The sequence below is a fragment of the Lathyrus oleraceus genome, chromosome 6 (assembly GCF_024323335.1).
Source record: "Lathyrus oleraceus cultivar Zhongwan6 chromosome 6, CAAS_Psat_ZW6_1.0, whole genome shotgun sequence".
Classification (NCBI taxonomy): Eukaryota; Viridiplantae; Streptophyta; class Magnoliopsida; order Fabales; family Fabaceae; genus Lathyrus; species Lathyrus oleraceus.
The window spans coordinates 453,450,684-453,460,681 of NC_066584.1; positions in this window are offsets into that span (position 1 = coordinate 453,450,684).

The window sequence follows — 9,998 nt, forward strand, 5'->3', positions numbered from 1 at the left end:
ATACGTGTAAAACTTCTTCTTGAGGAACTCCAGATTTGCCCACACGGGTTTCCTTCCACAAAACATGTGCAGGAAGAGATGTTTCTGAACTTTCCTCCTTCTGCAGCTACACATTAAGTCATACAATTTGATCAGATAAAACTAATATATGATGAACAAATTTGTTATCGCAATTTATAAATACTTACCATGGATTGTTCTAAGCGTCCATATCCGACACGTCCTTTTCGGTACGGATATGCGGGACTTGATGCTCTTTCCCGATTTGTAGCACTTATTCTTTGAAAAACCGGGTCTTGTCTTTTGGATTTGAAAGCTTCCCATTCTTCAGCCGATATCAAACTTTCATATTTTTTAGGAAGCTCCGCATCCACAAAATTACCATCCGCATCCTTAAGGAACTTGGATGATAAAAATGTCCGAAACCCTCTTAGAAGCTTTCCGGCCAATTTCATACAAAAACCTCTTCTTTCTTCTTCGATGTTAAAACATCGCTAAGAAAAACATACAGATTGATAGTTAGTATCGGTAATTGAAAAAACATAATTGATACCGTATAATTAAGGGCCAAATGATTGTACCTTTATCTCACTCCAAATTTTTTCTTTGGACTCATTCAGCTCTTTGTTTCTCCAATCATCACATGTAATGGGAATTTCATTCCTTACTAGTGCACCGATAAAACTAGTTAAGGTATGCCCATTAGGTTCTATAAGCTGTCCCTGGTTGTTCCAATAGACATATAGTATGATGCCTCGAGATCTTCCTTGGACCACCCTTCTCATTACTGTGATGCCTCTTCGAATTTCTTCTTCCGCGGATACTTTTTTACTAACTTCCTCATGTTGGTCATCAGCCATGTGTAACCTGTAATAAACCAAGGAAACCATCAAATATCAAATATAACTTATAATCAAAGCAATTGAAAACAAAAAAATAAAGAAATCATGCATTATCAGATATAACTTATAATCAAAGCAATTGAAAACAAAAATATAATGAAATCATGCATTATCACATATAACTTATAATCAAAACAATTGAAAAAAATAAAATAAAGAAACCATGGATAATTTACCTAAGTCACTAACATCTCTTTCTTTTCTTTGTTGGAATATTAATCACTTGTTTCTTAGCAATGCGTACGGATGAATTGATCCAAATTCCCTCATTATGATCGTTTCTTATATATGACTCATCCGGTATAAGATCCTCAACTTCATCATTTCTATTCAACTCATTCCGTCTAATGCATGACTCATTCTCAACATTAATATCACATTGATCGACACCGCTATCATCAGTCACTTTGTTAGAGAAAAGCACTATAGACCATTTTGTACTCTTCGGGTCATTCACATAGAACACTTGTTTAGCTTGAGATGCTAGAATAAAAGGTTCATCTTTGTACCCCACCCTAGTAAGATCAACTTGCAAAAATCCGGACTTATCCATTCGTATGCCACTACTATTCACCCACTTGCAACCAAAGATGGGAATATGAAACTTCTCGTAATCAAACACCCAAATGTGCTCAATAACTCCAAAATATGACAAATTTGCATATTTGGGGTTTAAGTCCTTCATACTTGATATATGCATTACTTCAGCTAGCACGGTGACACCACTATTTTGCATAGTACTCTTATCATCTTGTTCTTTGGTATAAAATGTGTATCCATTAATTGAATATGCGCTATGAGAAAACACATGCAAACTTGGACCATATGCCAAACATCTCAACCTTTCTGTTACCGAAGAAGGATCTGAAGAGCGCTTCAAATAAATATGATCCTTCAACCATTGTATGAAACTTTGATTGTGCTCTATAACTATCCAATTTTCATTTCTGTTCGGATTTAACCTTCGGAGTACATCCTTGTGCATTTCAACATATGGCTCAACCTCATTATTATTGTGCAGAACATACAAATGAACTTGATCCCGTTCATCCCTTGATATTGTCACAATTTTATTCCCAATTAATTTTTTACCTTCCATTTTGTCGAAAATCTGAGCTCTGGGGAGTCCAATCGATTGAACGTTAGACAAATATTCAGTACAAAACTCAACAGCTTCTTCAACAATGTATCGTTCAACAATACAACCCTCTGGTCGACTTCGGGATTTCACGTACCCTTTTAATATTTTCATATACCGTTCAGCAGGGTACATCCATCTCATATAAGCTGGTCCACACAACTGTGTCTCTTTCACAAGATGAACAACTAAATGAACCATTATGTCAAAAAAAGACGGAGGAAAATACATTTCAAGCTCACACAAGGTAATTACAATCTCTTTTTGTAGTGTTGGTAAGATCTCGGGATCGATCACCTTACTACAAATTGACCTAAAGAAAAAACACAATTTAGTTATGGCACTTCTTACTTTTTCTGGCAAAATAGAACGTATACCTATCGGTAGAAAATGTTCCATTATAACATGGCAATCATGTGTCTTCAAATTCTTCAACTTGAGGTCTTTCATAGAAACAAGTCTTCTGATATCAGATGAGTATCCTTCTGGAACCTTAACTTCACTCAGAGACTTACACAAATTTTTTTTCTCCTTTCTAGATAAAGTAAAAGCAGCAGGTGGTAGATATGTTCGTCTTCCTTTCTTCACGGGTGCTAATTCAGTTCTCATTCCCATTTTTAACATGTCCTCCCTTGCTTTAAGGTCATCCTTAGACTTGCCTTTTATATTGAGTAATGTACCGATAACACTTTCAAATACGTTTTTTTCAATATGCATAACATCGAGAAAATGTCTCACGTACAAAGACTTCCAATATGGCAATTCAAAAAATATCGACCTTTTCTTCCACCCACCTTTCACAATCTTATGTGCAAAAGGCTTGCCAAACTCAGTACGCACATCTTTCACCTTTTCAAAAACTTGTTCACCTGACAATGCGGGTGGAGCTCTACGATGTTCGGTGTCTCCATTGAATGCTTTTCTCCACCCACGGTAGTGATGTTTAGAATGTAAGAATCTACGATGACCGAGAAACACATTCTTCTGGCAAAGTTTCAATCGAATCGTATCGGTTCCGTCTTCACAAACAGGACACGCACGTTGACCTTTAATGCTATACCCAGATAGATTCCCGTATGCTGGAAAATCATTAATTGTGCCAAACAACATCGCCCTCAAATTGAAACTTTCTTTCCTATATCCATCATAAACCTCCACACCGTTCTCCCACAAAATCTTTAAATCTTCGATCAGAGGTGTCAAGTATACGTCTATGTCATTCCCTGGTTGTTTAGGCCCAGAGATTAACATAGATAACATCATGTACTTACGCTTCATACATAGCCACGGAGGTAGGTTATAAATCATAAGAATCACAGGCCATGTGGTATGTGAGATACTTTGAAGACCATGTGGGTTCATTCCATTAGTAGATAATGCCAATCGAAGGTTTCTTGCTTCTGATCCAAACTCAGGATAATCATTATCAATCTTCGACCACTGTGGTGAATCAGCCGGATGCCGATACTTTCCATCAATAATTCTTTCATCTGCATGCCAAGTAAGATGTCTTGCATCGGTTTCACTACGAAACATGCGCCTAAATCTCGGAATTATCGGAAAATACCATAAGACTTTTGCGGGAGATAATCTTTTCTTATATCGAGACAAACCGCATTTAGGGCACTCAGTTAACATTGCATATTCGTTACGAAACAAAATGCAATCGTTAGGACAAGCATGTATCTTATCATAGCTCATGCCAATAGAGCACAACATTTTTTTTGCCTCATAGGTTCGATTAGGAAGAACATTATCATCCGGTAGCATTTCTCTCATAAGGGCCAACAACTCTGTGAAACTTTTATCCGACCATCCATTGCCCGCCTTTAAGTTGTACAACTTTAATACCGCAGAAAGTCTTGAGAATTTAGTGCAACCTTTGTACAACGGTTTCTCTGCATCGCTTATCATCCTCTCAAACATTTCAGGACAATCATGAAGATCTTCTTCCAGTGCTTCTACAATCTCTTCAACTCGATCACAATCGTATGTTTCCGTGTCTTTGTCGTATGAAGCATAGGTCGTATTACTTTTTCCACTCGATTCAACATTCTCGTTAATTTTCTCACCATGAAATATCCAACACTGATAACTTTGATCAATTCCATGCCTCAGCAAATGCGATTTCAATCCATGTGCGTCAACCTTACCAATATAACAACAACGCAAGCAAGGACAATGCATTCGTCTGGGGTTTTCAGCGTGTTGAACAACATACTTAACGAATTCCGCAACCCCACTCTCGTACTCTTTGGTCATTCGATCGGCACAGATCCATGTTTTATCCATGGTTTTCCTACTTATTAAAGTAAACAATTAATCCAGACGAAAATACATAACTAAGGTAGTATCTTTGAATATCCTAACAATTATAAAGTTCAATTCATTTTAAACTTCAAAAACCTATACATAACCAATGTTAATATAAACTTCAATAACGTATTCGATACGCCAATATACCAACTTTAATTACCTCATCACTTTCATTTTTTATATTACAAGAATCAAACTTTTTCTATTACAATATACCTATAACTATACCTATAACTATATTAGAGTTCGTTCAATCATTTTATGGGAGAAATCTTGTTCCTTTAGAATGAAAGTGAGATGAACAACACTTTCACAGTTAAAAAGAAAAAAAAACTACCTATTCAATCTTCAAGTATAATCACTAAGGAAACATGAAGTTTGAACAATATTGAACATCTAAATCCAAGCCTAGTCATGACAGCCCCAACATGCAATGCATTTCAAAATTCATCATGCATACCAAGCAAGTATAAAGAAAATCAAATTGCATACACATATACATACACAATTCAATATACATACATACACAAACTAACAACTCCCAAATCACCAACTATCATTAAACATTGCATTTGTAACACCAGCAACTAACCGATTAGCATAGCATTTTCAACAAACAGTTAACCATAATAAAATTAGAATTAATTCAATTAACATCAACATTCAAAATCAATAAACCAACCATATTCCATAGTAGTTTCAATGAACATTCAAATTGATTTCAAAGCATCATTAACTTTAGCATATCATTGCAACGTCCATCAACACAATAATGATTTCTAACTTCCATACTAACCTCAACTAACATGATCAATGGACTTCTAACTCATGTCACCTCTAATTACTAACAGCTTATTAACTAACATTTTTCATAACACATTTTCCTAACTGTTTTGACTACTAATCTAACTCTCCAAACACAATTAGTTACCTAACAATTTATTAACACAATTGCATACTAGTTTAACAGCTCTAACATCATTTGCTAATAATCATCCAATTCCATAACAATTATAATAATCACTAACAAGTTAGCATACTAACTCAATCACTAAAATGCAATAACAATTCAAACAATCCTAACTCAAGCAATCTATAATTATCACACTAACTGTTACAACAGTCCTAAAACTTCAATTAACATTCACCAAAATCCATTTAACATCCTAACTAGTATTCACCTGTCACCAAACTTTGTAGCTTGTTGTTGTAAATTTTGGGAATATCGGCACGGTTGAGATTGTTGAGATGAGGAGTGCGGTGGCGGAAACGGTGGAGGTTCGGAGGTGAGAGGCGAGTGCGGCGGTCGATTGTTTGGGTGACGGCGGAGGGACCCTCGAAGGCGGAAAATAGGGTTTTCGGAAGTTGAATGAAGAGAAAGTAAAGGTGATATGGGGATGTCGTGTTTTGGAGTGTCTGCGTGATGTTGTGTGAGTTGAGAAGAAGGTTATGGCTGATGGAGATTGAGGGGAAGAGGAAATGGCGGAAGTTTGTGAGGTGAGTGAAGAAAAGGGAAAACAAAAAGAACTGAGAACGAAAATAGAAGTCTGAAATTTTATTTTAATTAGACCTTAGACAGCGCTTTTGTGGAAAGCGCTTTCTAAGGTATGCCTTAGACAGCGCTTTCCAAAAGCGCTTTCTAAACCCCCCCTTAGACAGCGCTTTTGGTTTTAATTTTTTTTTTAATTTAAAGACTTTAGACAGCGCTTTATCAAAAGCGCTGACTAAGGTCTATATTTAAAAGCGCTTTCTAAAAGCGCTGTCTAAGGGGGGGTCTTAGACAGCGCTTTTAGAAAGCGCTGTCTAAGACCCCCCCTTAGACAGCGCTTTCATTATTTTCTTGGAACATTTTCCGTGTTTTATTTTAATTTTAACCTTAGACAGCGCTTTCTTTTAAAAGCGTTGTCTAAGATGCGCTGTTAAAAGTCATTTTTGGCGTAGTGAACATAGGTATGCATATTAAGAGTAATATTTAGATTGGATTGACCCGCTATAAGAATACTATATAGAATGTTATGCAAAGTGTCATAAGTTATTCTCATGGTGATAATGGTGTATACCACCCTTCGACCTGAAATCACTATGGACTCTAGATGTAGAGTCAAGTGCCTTATTGATGATCAAACATTGTCCGTAACTAGATGGCCATGAAGACAGTTGATGGGTACTCCACGAAGCATGCTGAGGGACATGAGTGACTTAGATGGAATTTTCCCATCCTGCGTAACAAGATAAATGTCTAAGGGCCCAATATTGAACTGGACAAGGATGACACGGTATATGCTTTGTGTTCAATATAGACATAAGGGCAAAAGGATAATTGTACACATAAGTATTATCACAAAAGGATTTGTCAGATCACATGACATTTTCGTATCTTGGGTAGCAGTGATGTGTTGCTAGATACCGTTTACTATTTATTATGTTAAATACATTATTTAATATAATTGCCAATGTCGCGAAAACCTACAGGGTCACACACAAAAGGACGAATTGATGAGAGATGGAGTAAATAAGGAACACCATAAGGTACGGTGTACTTAAGTGAATTGTAGAACATCATAAGGTACGGTGTACTTAAGTAGAATACAAAATATGGTAAGGTACCACACGCTTAAGTGATTTTGGCATATCATAAGATATGAGCCACATACACTTAAGTGGGGTTTTTAGCTTGCAGCCCACACAAGTGGTTTTATAAATAGAACCCTTGTGTAGAAGCATTTGTTCAGTTGAAATTTAGTTTCTCTCTCTCTCTCTCTCTCTCTCTCTCTCTCTCTCACTAAACGCCTTCATTCGTAACAGCTAGCACTGAGATTGAAGGAATCCGTTCGTGTGGACTGAGTAGAGGCATTGTCACCATTCAACGTTCGTGATCACTCCTTAGATCTGCATCAAAGGTTTCAATCGCCACAAGAGGTAACGATTCTATCACTGATCATGCCCGTTCGTAAGGATCACTAAAGGAGAAAATTTTAATTTTCGCTGTGTTTTGGATCGCTATTCTCCTTCATCAATTTGTCCATATGTATATCTGTGGCAGAGGGAAAATGGGATATCTTATTGCTGATCGCACAAAACCAGATGCTGGTGACCCACAACGTGATGTGTGGGATGCTGAAAATTTCATGGTAATGACATGGTTGGTAAAATCCATGGAAGAGGAAATAAACAACAACTATATGTGTTATTCCACGGCGAAAGAATTCTGGGAAAGTGTGAAAGAGATGTACTCTGATATGGAAAATAAGTCTCAGATCTATGAACTTGCATTAAAGGCTAGAGAAATTCATCAAGGAAGTTATAATGTCAGAAAATACTTTCATTCCTTAAAATGGGTTTGGAAAGAACTTGATATCTTTAACACCTATAAGTGGAAGTCAACGAGGATGCCAAACACCATCAACAAACAGTGGAAGAAGGAATAATTTTCCAATTCCTTCATGGCCTTAATGAGGAGTTAGATAAAGTTCGTGGAAGAATAATTAGAAGATCAACCTTACCTTCACTAGGAGAAATGTTTTCTGAAGTTAGAATGGAGGAAACTCATAAGAGTGTGATGATGGGAACGACAAAAGTTGATCCAAGTCCTCCTGAGACCAATGCCTTGATTACGGATACCGATGTCTTCAAAAGTTCATCATATCAGAGGAATACATCTAACCTCTGGTGTGACTACTACAATAGATCATGTCACACTCGAGAGACCTGTTGGAAACTCCATGGGAAACCAGCATATCTGAAAAATGGCAAATCGGGTCCCAGATCTGTCCCTACAGCACATGAGGCTAAAAAATCCTTGCCCAACTAGGATCAAGTTGAGAAGCTCATAAGGTCGCTAAGATCTAGTTTTTTTCCTGGTATTCCTAATGCTTCTTTGGCACAAACAAGTAATTTTAGTACCCATATTTCTCTAAGTTACACCTCAAATATGTATGCACCATGAATCATAAATTCAGGTGCTTCTGACCATATGAACATCCTTTATTCTCTATTTCAAACATATTCACCTTGTCCCGAAAATAAAAAAGTTAGAATTACAGATGGAAGTTTTTCACCAATTGTAGGAGAAGGAAAACTTCCTTTGTCTAGGCACATTGATTTAAAAAATGTGCTACACGTACCAAAACTTTCATGTAACCTTCTCTCAGTTAGTAAAATCTATAAAGACTCAAATTGCAATGTGAAGTTTTTTAACACTCATTGTATTTTTCAAGACCGAAATTTGGGGAAGATGATTGACAATGCTAAAATGATGGATGGACTCTATTACTTTGAGGGTGGTTTTGAGAACAAAGTGGCTCATGGCCTAATGTTATCAGTTCTACCTCTATAAGGGATCAAATAATACTCTGGCATAATAGACTCGGGCACCCAAATTTTCAATATATCAGGCATTTGTTTCCAGATTTATTAAAAAATGTTGATTGCTCTTATTTTAAATGTGAAAGTTGTGTTCTTTCTAAAAATCACCAAACTCCTTATTCCTCTCGACCTTATCATGCATCCAGACCTTTTTCTTTAATCCATATTGATGTATGAGGTCCCTCTAAAATTACAACCCAATTTGGAAAAAGGTGGTTTGTGACCTTTATTGAAGATCATACACGACTACGTTGGGTTTATCTTATGAAAGATGAATATGAAGTACCAGAGATATTTAAATGTTTTTCAAAAATGATAAAAACTCAATTTGACGTAAAAATCTCCATTTTGAGAAGTGACAATGGTACTGAATATTTTAATAAAAACCTTAGAGAGTTTTTTCAACATAAAGGTATTCAACATCAATCAACATGCCCAAATATGCCTCAACAAAATGGCATAACTGAAAGAAAGAATACACATCTTCTTGAGGTAGCTCATGCCATTATGTTTGAGAGCAATGTTCCAAAATTTGTATGGGGGGATGCGGTTCTAACAATATCATATCTCATAAATAGGATGCCCAATCGTGTGTTAAGTTATCGCACACCATTGGATGTTTTCAAAACATTTATTCCAGCATGTCGATTGTATACTGATAAGTTACCTTTCAAAGTGTTTGGTTGTACTATTTTTATGTACACCCCTAACTCTCGGTATAAACTAGATCCAAGAGTTTAGAAATGTATTTTTTTGTTTGTTATTATCCCAACCAAAAAGGGTACAAGTGTTACAATCCTAACACAAAGAAACTTCATGTTAGTACAAATGTCACTTTCTTAGAACTACAACCTTTATATCACAAAAATTCCCTTCAGGAGGAGAATGTCAATGAAGAAATTTTTTTAAGTGACAACAATTTGAATGAACCTTTGCCAAATCCTGTTTTTAACTCTGAGGATATAGAGTTAATTGATCACACGATTGCACATAAATAAGTAGAACATGTGGAAACAAATCTTGAAATATATAAGGGAAACCTTATCCCAGGCTTAGGTGGTGCCTAAATAGGGAAAGAAATACCACAATCAAAACAAGAGCTTCATGTTTATACTCGGAAATATCCTCAAAAGGTCAGAAGACAATCTATCATTTCAGCATCCAATCAACCAGAATCCCCGAAAGATGGTTCAACAAAGATGCCTTAAGAACAAACAGGTAATTCTGAAATTTACACTTCTAATATTGATCTACCCATAGCCATTAGGAAAGGCACC